At 49.6% G+C, this 16,953-nt stretch overlaps 1 protein-coding gene across 4 annotated transcripts in view; it reads left to right on the forward strand.

Moving 5' to 3' along the window:
• Nucleotides 1-16,953, forward strand: part of NOS1AP (nitric oxide synthase 1 adaptor protein) — a 48,690-nt gene that overhangs the window by 14,874 nt on the left and 16,863 nt on the right. The window lies entirely within an intron of this gene.

The following is a 16,953-nucleotide window of genomic DNA, read 5'->3' on the forward strand; positions in this document are numbered from 1 at the left end:
CTTTCATCATGCAGGAAGTAGCACAGCCACAGCTGCCCCTGTGCAGGGTTTGAAAGCGAGCTGGCCCTGCAAGCGCGAGCCCTGCAGGGATGTGGATGGCGGGCAGCGGGCTGGCCAGCAGATGCTCGGGCTTTGGCCGCCTGAAGAGCGCAGCCTGCTCTTGGCCAAGTCATGGTGCTCAGCGCGAGGCGAATTATCAGCGCGCTAATGACTTGACATGATTATCCGAGATGAACAAGATTACATTGTATTAGATCTGGGAGGAACCGAAGGGATATCTGTAATAATTTCAATTGCTCTTTCAGTGTTTGACAATCGCAGTAAAAAGGGTGAAAGCTTCCGGGCAAGTTCATCGTATTTCTTCTGGCACCACCAGTGCCACTTAACTTCCTAATAAAATAATGGCTAGTCCAGTATTGCTACCAACATGCCACCTACTCGATTGCAGGAAATAGGTCAGGATCTCATCCTGTGATTAGTATTTAATCAATAAACTGGTTAAATTAGTACCCAGATTCATCGAAGCAGCCTTTGGACTATGACTGCCCATAAGGGAGGGGTGGTTTCCAGGAGAATTTGCCAAAGCGTGGTGGCCCTGGCTTTGCTGTCTGTTATAATATCATGGCCGGAATGTGGCAAGTGCTTTCCAGCAAAGCTTTGAAGGTTACAGGCAGCAGTAATTAGCGTGAGTTGTACGTACACTCTGTTGTACTGCACATGTAGTAAAATTACAAGTTTAAGGAGGTAAATGACCCCGTGTAGCAGAGGGCAGGCATCTGAACTGGTAAGAAGGTGTGAAGCGTGAGCCATTAACGCTGGAAACTGAGGTCTGAGCCCCAGAGGAAACCTGGTAGGGGTGGGGCTTTGGGCAATGCTTGCCAGAGGGACTTTGGGAGGATGCTTCCAGGCAGATGTGAGCAAGTACTGGCTGTGCCAGCTGTCTGCCAGGCTTGTGGGGTCATGTGGTGGCAGGAATGACTGGGCTGAGCCAGACATGCGACCTGATGGGTCCTGAGGAGATGAGGAACAGGCATAGAGTCATAGAATAGTTAGAGTTGGAAGATCATCTACTTGCAGATCATGTAGTTCCAACCCCCCTGCATGCTCCTGCTCTCCCTGGGGCTGGCCTCATAAATAAATCATGATAAGCTCATTGCCTTTCAGCTCCCAGCAATGCCCTAGCTAAGAGTTCTTTGCCAGGTTTGGGGCAGCAGCATGTCCCTTGTGGATAGGCTTCAAAGCGTGGTGGAAAGGAGAGCACGGTGGCAGGATGTCCAGCCTGGGAAAGAGCAGAGGGTTCCCAGATGGACGGAGAGCTCAGCTGTGGAGCCAATGAGGATGAAGGAAACCATAAAACCCAGATGAGGGAGCATGCTTTGAGAAGTCTGATGAGCCAGAAGGTGCATGCTGGTGCTTGGTGTTCCCCATACCTCCTGTCTCTCTGAGGAGCTCAGGACTTCTCCTCTGGGCAAGTGCTCAGGGCTCTGGCAGGAGCACATCAACTGTCGCTGGGCATGCCAGCGCAGGCAGCAATGCCCCTGGTGGGTGATGCTGGCCTGTAGCCAGGCAAATGCCTTTGAGAGGGCTGGGATCCAAGTAGGCACCAAGCCGAGGGCAGGACTGGAGCTGCTGGCAAAAAGCTGGGAGGCAGCAGTGCCTTGTGTCCCCTATGTCCCCGTCACGCATCCTTGCCCTGTGTTTGCTTGGGTTGGCCTTTCCTCAGTTCAGCTTTCTTCCTTCTCCAAGAGCCAACAGCGTCTCCCTGTGACTCACCTCGCTACCCAGCTGGGGGCTTTCCCCGCCAGCACTTGTGGTGAATCACATTACTGGCTTGCCGATGCCATCGTCTGAGCCATTAGCAAATATCTGCTGGGACCTCAAGGGAGAGCATGGGGAATAACGTCTGCCAGGCTGCCTGAACGTGGGGGAGAGGGCAGACCTTCAAGCATCGCTCCTTCCCAGCCCGGGAGTGCTTTGCCAGCTCCCACCCCCTCTCTGAATTCGTGGAGTGCCCGTCAAGTCATTTCACATATGTCTGCCCCCTTTTGTGCACTGTTGCTCCCTCCTTTTCCTCCTGCTTCACGTTTGTTCCTCCTCGGCAGTGTTACTTCAAGCAAGCATTGGGCTGCCTTACCCCTTGGGCTCAGCAGGGCACGTGCAGAGGAGTCACCGAAGGAGAGGTGCCCCGGGCCTTCCGTGGCTCCTTCCTTTGAGGGCTCCCCATGGCGCACACATGGTTTTGGTAGCCCAGTTCAGTGCCAGGGCTCAGCTGCACTAGAAGCAGGGGAATCCGGTGCTGTAAGCCTTGCTATCTGCAGGAACACGGCACAGCTGGAGCACTGACACGCATAAGGTCTGCAGCACCGCAAATGCCATGGGAGCTGCCAGCGATGCCCAGGTGGCTCTCCTCTCCGCATGTCCACTCTGGCTTTTCATCCTGCCTAGAAGGGAATGATTTGTTGCATGCTCTGGCTCACGGGCATGATTGGATTTAGCCTGGCTGTCAAGGGAGGGGTCTGCAGCTTGTTCTGGGAGATCTGGGGTCATGAGAGCACTGGTAATTGCTGTTTGTGAGGGTTTGAAGAGTTCTTACAGAAACTGTTGTCCTTTTATCGCTCTCTGCTCCTTCTGCTAGGTGACAGAGCTGCCTTTGATTGCCTGACCCTCTAACTTATGTAAACCTCTGCACAAAGTACTGTTATTGAGGGAAAGAGCTGTGTTCAGTGTCACCAGCCATAACTCACCCAGCTCAGTGCTCTCCAGCCCCACCACTGTCACGGAGAGGTGACAGGCTCTTTTGCTGCTAGAAACTTGCTAGCAAAGATAACCATACCTACTTATCTTTGCGTTTCAGAATAAATTCCTAACTGTGCATAGGAATACGCTCCTGGCAGACATGAGAGGTTGTTGAGAGGAGAAAATGGGTTTGAGAGGGGTATGCTGAGGTGTGTGTCTGATTTCAGGGTCTGCAACTCATCCTGGCATCTCCCATCACTTTCCTGGTCAGCACAATGAAGAGCTGGAACTGTCCTCCTTTTCCAGTACCCTTGAGGCTGTGTCTCCTCACACCCATGCCATTGCTTTTATTTGGAGGCTTTGTCTTTGGAGGTTTACTGCAACATGGATATTTCCTGCGTTTTTTAATAAATCAGGGCTTTCATCAGTTTGCTGGCATCATGGCAACGTTTTACTCTTGGGATGGAGTGGGGTCCAAACACTCCCTTGTGCTGACGGCTGAAGCTGATGTTGCAGGGACCTGAGCAGAGGAGACACAAGCAGCCATATCCTGGGCAGCCACCTCTTCCAGCCAGGTGTGAGTGTGTCCAGAGATGATACCTGGCTCTTGCTCTGTGATTAATGAAAGAAATAGCTTAGGAAAAGGAGAGCAAAGAGTAAAAAAACCTCAGAAGCAGGAGGTCGGGGGTCAAGCAATATTTAATATCTGTTTTATGGATGGGAAACTGAGAGTCGGGGAGACTAAGTGACTTGCCAGACTCCTTCCAAGGGAGGCATCCCTGCGCAGGGAAACAGACTGGTTTAAAATTGAACCAAGCCGAAGCCAACACTTTAAATGCTGCTCTTGTGTGTGATCCTTTCTGCTTTTGTGCTTCTCTGCTGGTCCTCAAAGGCCAAGGACCCCTTGATTTAATATGTTGAAGTGTTCTCCTCTGCTGCATCATCTCAGAAGAGAGGCAAAGCACGGAGCTGCAGCCTTGCACAATAAAAAAGCAAGCCATGTGCCTCAGATTCTTCCCTGCTAAAATTAATTCTTGGTGGTTTTGGCTCGGTGCAGCAGGAAGGTTTGTTCCAGGCGATGCTGTACACCAAATGGCTGAGGGGGAAGAGCAGCGTCAGAGCCTGCCTCGCAGCTTATGGCAAGGTGAGAAGGATTTTGGCACCGGGTTTTGTGGCCGTGAAAGCTATAAGGGTGTCTGTGTGTGTGTTACGGCATGTTCCAGCAGCGCGCGGGAGTGGAGGAAAGGATCACATCTGTTTAAGAAGAGAGGCTGCAAAAACTATTGTGTGAGCTGGTCTGCAGAATGGATCTCCTTTAATTAGGGAGCTGGAGGAAAGGATGTGTCTATTGTAGGACAGCAGAACAATAAGCACAGCCGAGAACAAGATAAAGGAGCCGAGCACTCTCCCAGTCCCAGCGGAGAAGGGCTCTAGTGTACAGAGAACCATGAAAGCCCTGGAGGTCCCCTGTCTCCTCCTGCCTGCATCTCCTCGCCCCTTGGGCAGGCTGTGATGGCCACACAAGAGCTGCTGCTTCTCAGCATGGCACCGCGGCCACGGCTGCTCTGGTGTCCCTGTGGATGACAGTCAGTGGGTGAAGTGCTTCAATGGGGATTTTTGGAAGGGCTGGACTTTCCCAAGCTGGAGTGAAGTCTGCCCAGAGGAAGACTCTAGATTAAGAATATAGCCAAATTTGGATGAATTCTCAGTGAAGAAAACATTTCCTTCTCAGGCCAGGCTTCCCTGATGGAGAGCGAGGATCCTAATGATTCTTAGTTTGTCACTTGGTCTTCACCAGCATGAGTTTAACATGATGGAAAGAATTCCCAGCCAAACCAGTTCTCCCCAACCAAACTGCTGATCCATTTCAGCAGAAACTGCGAAAATTGGCCCGAAGTGGGTATTCACTGCAGGAAACTTCAGCAAAGATGGTTACATTTCAGTTTAACGCTTACTGAAAACAGCCCCACCTATGATGTTTTACGGTGGTGTTCTTGGATTGCAATAGTGATAATGCATTATAGAGTTCCATCTCTTTCACTCTAAAGCCTCCAGTTTTGTTTTGCATTTTGCTCCAATGATGCTTTCTTACTTCCTCTTAACATGATGGGTGGGATTGGTCTGGACTCCTTCAAACAGTCCCTGATCCTCGGAACTTGGTGGACGTGTGTGTCTTGCCAGTACTGCAATTTCAAAAAGCACATCTCTGCTGACCTCTACATATGTGCTAAGAAACCCTCAATATTTAAAAAAGAGAAATCCAAAGTAATTGGACCAAAGCTGGTGGTGAGTGTGATTTGGAGTGTGGGTCCTACCGAGCTTTCTGTGAAAAGACAGGTCTTTCTGTGATTTAGATGGATCCAACTTCAAATCCCAGCTAGTCAATCTTCTGCATTTTGCCTTCAACATGAGGAAGCTCTCCCTGAGTCCCAGGACTGAGAAAGTCCCCTCCTAGCCTACTCTTCGGATAAGCTAAATAGACCAAGTTTGTTTTAACCTCTGGGAGTTAAGAGTCTGGGAAACCTGCCTCATGCTCTTCTTGCTTTTTCCTAAACTCTTTTCTATTGCTTCTTTGAAGTATATGATAAAGCAGATCATGTTATGTTGGGATGTACTATATTAGTTGTGATTTCAACAGTGCTATGTTTGAGGTAATTTCACCTTTCTACTTTGCTGTGTGTTGCCCTGATCACATGACCAGGACCACGCTATCTTCATAGCATCCTTTACCCTGGGATGACATGTTCTGATGTCTCTGGGGATTTTTTAGGATGCATTTCTTCATCTTGTGGACGGAGCTTCTGCTCCTTTTTCCTTTGGGAGCCTGCTTGGCCAATGCCATATAGAATCAACCCGAAATGAGTAGATGTCAAATTCCTGTACACTTGACCTCCAGAACTACAGGAAAATTATCATTGCTGTGGGGTTTCCTGCAAGCACAGTGGCACTCTGTCGTCTGTCGTTGCTTCATTGTTGGGATCTTGTGAGGTGATTTTGTCACCTTAATCTGGTCTGTATACCATTGTTATAGATAACATTTTGGGGAAAATGCGTGCAAAAGGGGCAACAGCAATGTATTCTTTAAGTTTCTTAGCCAGCCTAATACCTTTGAGAGGCACACTTTAAATTTTATTGAGATAGTTTAGGATCTCAGCTTGTATAGAACTAATGCTGTGCTGGTTTGTACTGTGATCCTTTGGTTTGACGTTAAGTTCCGTATTAGCTGTTTTCTATCTCCGCCCGAAATCTTGGAACTTTTATTAGCTTGGATTTTTTTCAAGGATCTGAATCTATAATTCTTTCTGAATCTCTCTACAGGACATTATTCAGACTTGTTGACTTAAAAATCATTCACTAAATTCTACATTTTAAATACCTGCATTAGTTATTGCTGAATTAGGAACCATGAAACAAGTGTGATATGAATAATTACCTCTTTTCTCCAGTTACAACCCAGAAAGAGTGTTGAGCACTGCCGGTATCTAATGAGCCCCACTGGGCTGGCTTGTTACTGATGTGCTAAGTGTTTAATGCTGCTGCTTAGTCATTCTTTATTAATTGTCTGAATTTTGCAATTGCTGATTTCGTTACAGTCTTACCAGCTTACCTTCCTTCAGTTTGTCGTTGCTCTTCTGCCTGGCTATTCTCATCTGCCTTCTCAACGGGCCTTACTCAAGCTTTTTATGCAACTGTGGGAGAGCAGCTCTTTGGTGAGCAGTAAAAAAATACCAAAATAAATTCTGTATTTCACAACTCGGGGCGTAAATCTCGCCGTGTTCTGATTCGGCTCGCTTTGCTGAGCTGACACCTTTCCGAAGTGCTGCGTGGGTATGTTCTTACCTTGTCCCTCTCTTTGTCACTTGCCCTCGGGGTGAATTCGGGGTGACTCTCTGTTCTTCAGTGGTGTCAACCCTGCCTCCAGTCCCTTCCTTGAGGGTGATTTCAGCTGCCTTGAGGCAGGGTCTGTCTTAGAAAGCAAGCATTTGGGGCAGAAAGCTAATCTTGAACACAGAAATTTTGTTTTCCTGCTGGGGCAGAGGAAGGTGCCCGGCTGGGCGCTGCCTGCACTGCTCAGCACCCGGCGCTCCCGAGGTCCCCAGGGCATCAGGTCTTGCCGGTGCTAGAAAAGAGGCAGGAGTTTAATTAGGGATTACTGTAAATGGGTGTAACTAAACTCCTGCAAATGGTAATGCTTTTCCTTAAGCTGAGCACCGTCTAGCACATGGGTTCAAACCCACTGTAGCCTGGATGAAGCGAGGCCATTTCTAGGCTCTTGTAGCTTCTTACCCTCTTCAAAGGGTGATTGCAAGGAGCCAACACCAAACAGCTTGTGCATCCGCTGCTGGTGCCTGCATAGGTCGAACCAATGCATATATAATTAAAAATACCACAAATTCCAGTCAGATGTGGGGTTTCCAAGGAATGCGTTTCTGCTTATTTTGGCAACAGGTGGTAAATATTAGAACGGGTACAGCTCATCTCTCCTCTTCTATCCCCAGGGCTGCGAAAAGCAGTGCGAAAGTAGTGCCAGCAGATGTGCGCAGAGCGCACTCCTTGTTTACATTAACTAAAGAGAGCAGCTCAAAGCCTGGTTATTTTTGCAGCCAGTTCAACCAGTATTCCATACGCACCCACACACCAGTTAATTTGCATGTGCCATGCTTGGCCATCGGAGACGGCAGCCTGGGAAGGCAGGTGGGAGCTTGTCGCCTCCCACGCTGGTCCGGTCCATGCTGTTATCGCTTCCTTGGATTTGTGAAAGGGGTTCAGAGATGTTTTCAAGGCTGTGGGCTAGCTTGCAGCTTGGTCTCCACTGACCTTCGTGCCTGGCTGCTTTTCCCACGAGCGGTCGGTCTCAGTCAGAGCCACCGCTGTGTGTGCCCAAGTTGAGGGAGAAATGATATGGCTGTGCTGGGACAAGGTCCTTGGCTTTCTCTTAGAAGCTCAGTGCTAGTTAAGCCCCAATGAAGTGAACAGCAACATGTGCACAGGGACCTGTTCTTGGCTTTCATGAGCTGCTGGGTGGAGCTGAAGGATGTTCTGGGAAGTGTACTCCTGCACTGCTGCGTGCATCCCTCCTGTGCACCAGTGCCACCGCATCCCCTCGCCCTGCACAGTGGTGGGCTTCCATAGCATGCAGAGTGGCTGCAAGCTGTCTTGGGAGGGAAGGGTGTACTGATGTGTCTCAGATCTCCTCTAAATCTCTGATTTTTAAATAAAACAAAAACCAGCAAACCACACAAAAAACCCCTTAAGACTGGGAGAGGGAAGTGTGGATCCTCTAAGGGTTTCTTATTAGGGAGATAATTCATCTTGTAAATGGAAGTCTGCAAAAGGGGAGCTGAGAATAAGGTGTTACCTAGAGGAACTTTACCCACTTAACCCTATGATTGATATTGATTTAGTTTTTACTAGTTCTGGTTTCTCTGAGATTCCTGTGAAACTGCTTGGACTGGAAGATGGCTTGTGTACGTGTCCCAGTTTGCCGGCTCAACTAGCAAAACTTTGAGGCGGTGAGGGGTGGTTGGAGGAAGTGGATTGAGGCAGCTATAGGGTAGGAAATAGCAAACTGAGCAGAAGGAATTTATTGTGAAGTATTCAATGTTACTGGGAAACATATTTTGTGTGATAAACGGGTAAACTGTGATCTGATCCAGGGATAGTTTCAAAGCAGCAACTTTAACTCTGCTCTGCTGCTCTCACAACATGGGTATTTTTAGACCAATGCCCATTTATACCCATCAGTACTCACGACCGTCACAGACAGTTACCAAAATTAAACCTGAAGTTGGATGGGAAAATAGGCATTGACCTTGTCAGTACACACCAAAATCACGTCTTATTTCAGATGAACACATGCACCTCAGAGCTGCATTTTCCCATATGTGCAAATGCAAACTCTTAGGAACTGTGAAATATTTTTAAAAAGCATCATTAAGCCCAAGAACAAGCATCCAATACTTCCTTACTCCTTTCCCCCCCTTCCAAATCACTGTGCCTTTTGATTGAAGTCTGGCTACTGGCAAACCCACCAGCACTGGGGTGTAGACAGGGTGATGAAAGAGATGTAAGCCTGAGGAGCAGCTCAAACCTGAGCTGGCAGGATGGCAGAGATGTGTCCAGTGTGTTTGCCCATTCCGTGCCAGCAGTTTGCCAATGGAGCTGGTGGGAACCTTGATCCTGCCCCCAAACATCTCTGTGACTCTGCCCTATGATGGAAGCCATCCCCTCTGTGGATGTGAGCGCTGCAGGCTGGGCTTTTCCCAAGTTTTGGCAGCAGGAGAGGGTAGTGCAAGCAATGTGACAGCACTGCAGGGATCCCTGAAACTTCCAGCTGTTCTTGGCTCTTTGTCTCCCTTGGCTCTTTGACTCCCAGCCCTGGGAGGGAGCAGGGAGCTGTGGCTGGCATCCCACAAGTGAGCACCCTGCGGGTGCATGGGCATGCCCGTGGCAGGGCATGTACCTTACAGCTGCACGTGGGAATTGGGGTCGTAACATGTCCTCATTGGAGCTGCAATGAGATTGTGTGCCTGAGGCAAAAGGGGGTCTTCGATAGACACAGGCAGCAGCACAGCACTTTGATAGGGCAGCTTAAGGCAGTCTTCTAAAAATGGGTTTTAGTCCATTTATTGCTGATCAGATTAGTAGGCTAAGCAGGTATTCCACTGTACTACCCTCCAGCAAGCTTGCGTTCCCTGTGGGCTTAAAGCGCAGCCCAGAAACTGGACTGTCAGATGTTTTGAAGCCTTGTTCAGAAATGCCTCTTGGATGAAGCTGACCACCCTCCTGGGAGGTATCTTGCTTTCCAGCTGCTTTATCCTCAGATATCTGCTGCTGCCCCAGTAGAGCTGGGGGGATGCGTGAGGGAGACATGTGCCAGGGCAGGCTGGCAGGTGCCCTTCACCTTTTGGGGCAGCAACCTGCAGGGAGGGCAGTGGGAGGGAGTGATGCTCCACGCCTGGATACCCCTCTGGCAGGACCCCTGGCTCTCTGCTTCCCTGCTCGACTGACAGCCAGGCTCTTGGGATAGTTTCTGCTTCCGTTCCCTGCCACATGGCAGACTGTGCCCAGCTGTCCGCTGGACACTACCCAGCTATTCCCAGACCTGTGTGGCTTAGGTGGTTGGGGACTCTCTTTGGATCTGCAAGGCTACTCCTGGCCAGGTCGCATGTTTGCTGCTGTGCAAAAGCTGTATTTTAAATCATTCCTTTTCCTCTCCAGTGCTCTTTTCTTTCTGCCACTGTATTTACAGGTACTAGTCACGTTCTCTCATTTAGCTGGAATGGTTAGGCTCCTCTCGGATGGCCGGCACTCCATGCTGAAACTCATCCGGGAGGCCTTTCTCCGTGCCTCTTCCCTGCCCGCAGAAGTGTGCCTGGGCTTCTGCTGTGTGATTCTAATGAGATCTCTCATCCTGCACAGCGGTATTGCAGCTTGCCTGTCCTTATCAGGCATGGTTGCATTTGATGCATCCTCTATACGTGTCACCGGTCCCAGCGCACAGCACCTCTGCACCTGGCAAGCTGGGTGCCGTGTGTCCTTACCTACGCATGGGCTTTCCCAGCCTTTTGGCCCAAGAAACTGTTGGTTTACAGGACACACAGGCACGTTGCAGTTCTGTGCTCGCTGTGCTGCCCTCCTCAGCATGCTGCAGCCCCTCCGCTGCTGGAAGTCACGCTCATCCCCCTGTTAACAAAGCGCCAGAAGGAAATAAAGGAGAGATGAAATGTTGCTGGCTGCGGTCTGCTCCTAGCACTCCCACAGGACCCAGCGCTGAGCTCCAGGTGGTGTTTACTCCATGAAGGGCTGGCGGGGACCAGGTGCTGCCTTCTTGCTCCTTCTGCTCCCTGCTTTCCGTGCCCATCCCTGGGGTGACTCGGCACCCCAAGCCAGGAAAGAGCCATGTCCCTCTCTGGTTCCCTTTCCCACACAGCCCACGGGCAGCTGGGAGTCATCCGAGGGCACCAGTGTTGGTGCCATTTCCTGGTGTGGTTCGGTAAAGCAAAATCCTCATCCGCTGCATGGCGCTGTTGTTTGCTGTTCCTCCCAATTACTGCTTGTGGGATCCCAGCAAGGTTTCTGAGGCTTCCCTCCTGTGGGTTACGCATGATGGCCTGTACATTTCTGAAATTTTCTTTCATTCCCTGTATTTTCAGCAGCCAAAATTGTGCAGTATGTCGTTTCCCACCCCCGAGTTGTTAATTCTTGGAGCTGTGGAGCCTGTGCCGAGGGAACTCAAGCTCTGCTGTCATTTTGTAGTAAGTTAATTTTTCATCAAGAGAGCAGTACCCCTCCTCCCCGCAAAGTGCCCGGAAACCCTTTGTGAGTCTGCCACATCTTTCATTAGCCTGAGCTGACCTTGGGTTAAAGTGTAACTTGAAAGGTGTTTTAATAAAACTGTGCCAGCCAGCTGCAAGGAGGAGCTGCCGAAGGGTGCCAAGGGAGGTGGGCACCAGCTTCCAGTCCGCTACCAGGGACTGTGCCAGCCCTGCCAGTCCTGCACTTGGGGTTTCGTTCCCACGATGAAGTGGGCTGCGGGAGCCATGGGAGAGCTGCAGGAGCATCATCACAGGCAGAGGTCAGAGCTTGGGCTGCTCATGTCGCAGGGTCATTGCCAGCCAGCCCTCGCATTCAGCAAAGGTGGCTCTGTGGGCTCCGGCTTTGCTGAGAGTTTCATGTCCTTGCTGTATAAACACAAAGAAATACAGTTTTCTGGCAAAAATTACATCTACTTCTATGCTTTTTCTTATAGCATTTTTTTTTTTCTCCTGCCTCCTGAGCTGGCAGAGTAGCAATGAGGTTTGTGAAAATTGCTTTTTCCCTATTAATTGAATTCTCAGACCACTGCTCTTTCCCCAGCACAAGCTTGTAAACTCTTTCCTTTCCTTTCCTTTCCTTTCCTTTCCTTTCCTTTCCTTTCCTTTCCTTTCCTTTCCTTTCCTTTCCTTTCCTTTCCTTTCCTTTCCTTTCCTTTCCTTTCCTTTCCTTTCCTTTCCTTTCCTTTCCTTTCCTTTCCTTTCCTTTCCTTTCCTTTCCTTTCCTTTCCTTTCCTTTCCTTTCCTTTCCTTTCCTTTCCTTTCCTTTTCATTTGAGGAGTGGGATAGAGGATGGAAGGGGACAGGGACAGCTCGATGCGTTTAGGGGAACTTCCATTAAAATCTGTTTATTTGTATTCTGCTAGCGCAATCTGACCACATAACATTCGTGGTACCTTCCCTTACTGATGGTGAGTGCAAGTGGGCAGACTTAAATCTGTACCTGCTGCAGTTTAGATGGGCTGGTAAGAAATGAGGGCATTTTTATTCAGGTTAACCTTTCAAAGATGCTTGTGAGTGTGGGGGGATGATGACTCTAGAAAGACATCTTTTCTCCTCTTCAGTGTCTGATCTGCCCAACCTTGCCATCAGTGCGTGGTTACAAGTTTTCTTACACTTTTACTGTGTAGAAACAGAGCGGCGGGGATGGATAACACGTTTCTAAGGACGCTGAGTTTTCCACGCTTTTCACACATACCCATCGCACTGGGATTCATACATAATTTTACTCTAAGCTGACAAGGTTACATGCGCTCTCTATTAAGCAACATATGTTACTCTGTTCTCCAGAAAGGGCAATTTTAATACTCTGCCAGTAGGAATGTGTTGTGCAATGATGCATACACCAGCTGGCATTATTTTCCATCTAAAGTTATTTAAATAGCGAACTCCACGTAAAAGACAGATGTTGAAAATAGACTCCCACTAACCTGAGGTCAATGGTAAGGCTCTCATGCTCTGACAAAATAGATATTTCTTTTCTAATTGAGAAGATAAAAATGGGGGGGGTGTGGTGTGTGCACAGTGTAAAATTAAGGGATAAACTTTATTCGCTTCTTAGCTGGTTGGAGTTTACGAGTGATCTAATACTTCTTTTTCATTAGTGAGACTACCTTTACTTTTTTTTCTTGAATAATTTTTTTTAACCTTGGTATATCTGAAATGTCCATTTTCAATCTTTGCTTAAAAATTTTGGTAGAGTGCTTAGAGCTTCAGTTGGAGACTGACTGTGGAGCTGTGCAAGTCCAGGAACAGACAGGTTTCTCTTGCTCTATTTTCTGTGTATTTCCCTGAAATAATTTCTTATCTATCTTCTGAGATAGCAATGTGGCAATGGCCAAGAATTAATATAATTAACCCAAACTTGTAGTATTATTATAGATATTTAAAGATCTAGAATTGTGCCCATGATCGGCAAACTACCTGGGTTGAAGGCGAAGACAGCTCTTTGACCATTACACCATTTAGTTACAAGTAATACAGAGAAATTCTAGGTGGTGTGAAACCAAAGGGGATCATGGGCAAGTTGCACAAATCCTCTTTCCTTCCTTGATCCAAAGCTGGATAATTATTTCTGTATCATTTCTTTGTTAAACAGTGGGGTGGGGTTCAACTCTCCAAACTGGAGCCATGAGTGCATGAGTTCCCTCAAGGGAGGGAAATGTGTTTTTTCTCCTGAAGTAGTCACCTAAAATCAGAATGTGGTATCCAGAGAGTGCAGGGTGAATTGCTGTCACCCAGCTCCCCACACCCCATCACAGAGGCACTCCTAGTGTGCAGCAAAGCTGACCCCCTGAGCATCCCCGTCCCCTTCCAGCAGCAGAGCGGGTCCCATGCTGTGGTGGCTTTGAGAAACCCCACTTTCGCCTTGCCACCTACGCAGTTTTGTATTGCCTCAGTGAGAAGCTCGTTAGCAGTGATGGTGTGATTTTTAGTGCTTCTTTGGGGATGCAGGATATATTCCCAGCAAGCGTTGTATGGCATTGGTCCAACATCACTAGAAATGTGCAGATTTTTGTCTTCTCTGGGTCAGTCAGTGCCCGCTGGTTTTGGATGCGGCGGTGGTTGCTGTGGCTGTGCAGACCATCTCAGAGTCCCTTTGGTGGGGTTTCCAACCCTGCCGTCACCTCTGCTCTCCTCCCAGCAACAGGGAAAGCTAAAACCCTAATGCTTTGCATCCCTTTTAAGCTTTCTCTCTCTGTTTCACAGCAGAAGAAGGGATGTTGACAAACGTGGGCAGACCCGGCAGATCTCTGTGCCCAGGGCAGACAGAGCTGTGGTCAGGAATAACTCCAAGCCAGGGAGGTCCTGATCAGTCATACAGAGAGAGGTTTTCCGTGGCACCATCAAGTAAATGAGCTTACAGGGCAGGTGTTAGCAAGGGCAGGTCCTGTTGACATGCAGCACTTTGATGAGACTGTCTGAGATGTCCAGCAGTCTTCAGAAACAAGAAGCCCATACTGGCGTCTGTAGTCTGCTAATGGAAAGGATTTGCCGTTGCTTTGGAGAAGTCCAAGGAGGTAGCATAGGGCCAGCTACCCCTCCTGGGCCAGGGAGAGCCAGGGTGCACACAGGGCACCCAGCCCAGCCCTGAGTACTTCTCCTGGGCTGGTGCCTTGGGCTGGCTGTGACCATCAGCCACAGCCTTCCCGGGAGCTGCAGGGGCTTGCTGGGGTTTGTAAGGACTTGTGGCGAGACATGCCTTTCTCCTGCTGTAGCCAGCGAGCAGCATCCCAGCATGGCAGGACACCAAGCAGGGCTGGTCCTGGCAGCTGCTGTCACCACTAACGTGAACTGCTGCACCATGAGCCAGCAGGTCTGAGCACAGATTCTGCCCTGCACAGTTTTGGGTTCATCCCCTGTAGTCTCTGTGGCTCAGGTCTCACTTAGAGGAACTGTGCAAACCTAATGTTCCCTTTGACCCTAGCCAGATTTCACCACGGCTTGGGGTGAAATCCCTCTGTTCTTCTGAATTAGCCTGGTGCAAATTGCACACTGTGGCTGTAAGCAGGGGGGGTAGCAGCACACAAAGGGTGTGCTGGGCTCTGCAGAGCAGTACATGCTCCCTCTCGATTTGGTCTGCTGCCCCTCTCTCCTGGGTGCTTTTCCTCCCTTCTTACACCCGTTTACCCAAATTCAAATTTGAAAACCCCTCAAAATCAGCAGTACATCTCCTGGCCCATGGGATTTGGCGTGACCGCCCCACGCAGCCCGGGGATGCGAGAGGCGGCTTGGCTGAATTGCCGTTTTATTGAATCCTCTTCCTCGCTAATTTGTTATTAAATTATGGTTAGTGCTTCATTAGAGCCCCAGTGGGCATGAGTTCATTAGCATTTTATTGGTTAGAGCTGCGCTCCGTTGCATGGGAAATGTATCCCAAAGAGCATCTGCACTCGCTGGAGTGATTGCGCTAACGAGCTCTGGTTGGGGCAGGATGTGCAATAGCTCTCTAATCGCATGGCTTGGACTTGCAGAGGGGCTTGGCTCCCGCCTCGGCGTCAGGATAAAGGCCTGGATTTATGCAAGGGCTTAACAAATCTGGCCAGTCAGCCCTTCTGAGAATTTGACTTCTTTACTCCCAGTGGTTCTTGCTGGAGTTTTGCCGTGAGCCGTCAGCGTAAGGGGACTTTGGCATTAGTGTGGCAGAGGCAAAATGGCATTCCCCCTGGCACTCCCCTCTGCCAGGCTCGGGGCGAGCCCGGGCAGAATCCCTTGCCTGCAGCCAGGAATTGCAGAAGCCTCTCCAAGGAGCTCTGAACTGATCCTGTCCCTGAAACATATGCCGGGGCTGGGTAACATCTTTGCTGAAATGTCCTGGCCTGACTGCATTGCTGTCCTGGGGCTGTTACTCACCCAAAAAACAGGCTAAAAATAGTTTCTGTAACCCTGAGATATTTTTCAGGGTTGCTGTCTCTTCCAAGCCCACATTAATTAGCACTTGGAATGGCCCAGAACAGAAACCCCATGGCTCCAGGAGCTCAGAAATGCAACTTGATGCTTATAATCAACGATTGTTAGGACCAATAAATCAGGCTGCAGCTCCACAAGGTGCCGTGCAGTCACTCTGGGTGCTGCAGAGAGCATCCAGCTCAGCCCGCAGCTCCTGGAAAAATCGCATGCAGAGCTTCAGAAGGTGCTGGGTTAATTACTCCAAGATAGCCAGACTGGAGCTCATCTTTTCAGGGCTAAATCAAGACATCTCTTTAGTGTTAGGTACCAGACACAGTGCTGTGATCTCAGTACTGGTCTTAGCAAGGCACAGAGAGTGGGCTCTTGGATGAAGTTTCACCTCTGCTTGTAACGATGGGGAATTTGAGAGATGGGACTTGGAAACCCACCCCGGTGGGCTCTTTGGTGAGGGACTCCGGTGAGAGATACTTTTTCACGAAGAATAAGCCTTGCAAGCAGCATGTGGGTCTCTGCTGGGGATTTTGGGGCTGGCTGTATCCACGGTGGGAGCCTGAGCTCTGCTTTCTCCAGCCCATCACCATGGCTTCAGCCCCGAAGTGGGTGGGCTTGCACAATTTGCCTGGTCTGTGCGCTGGGGAGGGCAGAGCTGCATTCCCCCCACCATCCCCACTGTTTTCTGAATCATCTGTATCTCCCATTCCCATCGGCAACTTTAAAATGGCTTTGAGGAATTGTACTTTCCAAGTCTTTTATCATTCGATCGCAGGTCAGGGCCAGCAGCTTTTCCTGCCTGCTGGCTCAGGCTGCCAAAGTTAATACATCATGCAGTGCTGGAAATGTCACACTAAGGCTCGGCACGGACTGGAGGCTGGGCTTTGTATCGGGGCGCCTGCCTTGTCCTCCCTCTGCAGAGAGACCGGCAAAATAATGAGAGGATTAATTAAATTCCTCTTCCTCGGGCATGTGAGGCGCAGGATGTGGGATTTTTCTGCCACTGGGTGGGTGCAGAGAATCTGTCCCCACAGCACCCTGTGTGTGGGACCAGCACACCAGGTACCTGATGTGGGTGCACCCATGGTAGACCAGTTATGGGACTCCTCAAAAGTCCCACAGCAGGAAGCTGCTCAGCCTAAAAGGCTCATCTGGCCTCTTCCACGGCCAGTCCCCTCCTCACTTATAAGACTCTAAATGCAGAAGTGGCTGGATTTTGGGGGATCTCATTCTCTTCCCCGGGCTGGACAAGAGCTTTGTGTTTAGTCACTGATCTTTGGAAGTTCCTGTTGGGCTTTTTTTCCTGTTCAGTGACTTCTAGTTGAAGTGGGTAATTGCATTATCCCATCTCCCCTGGAGAGGTTCATGGAGTCCTCAGCAATCATCTCCGTTTTTATACTGAGTCCCCCAAAAAACCCACTTGAAATGCCATTTCCCTTACCAGGGCATAGCAATGGCCACAAGCCAGTGGGGCAAACCCGGCCGGGCTGTGGAGCCCTGG

The sequence above is a fragment of the Numenius arquata genome, chromosome 8 (assembly GCF_964106895.1).
Source record: "Numenius arquata chromosome 8, bNumArq3.hap1.1, whole genome shotgun sequence".
In the NCBI taxonomy this organism is placed as follows: domain Eukaryota; kingdom Metazoa; phylum Chordata; class Aves; order Charadriiformes; family Scolopacidae; genus Numenius; species Numenius arquata.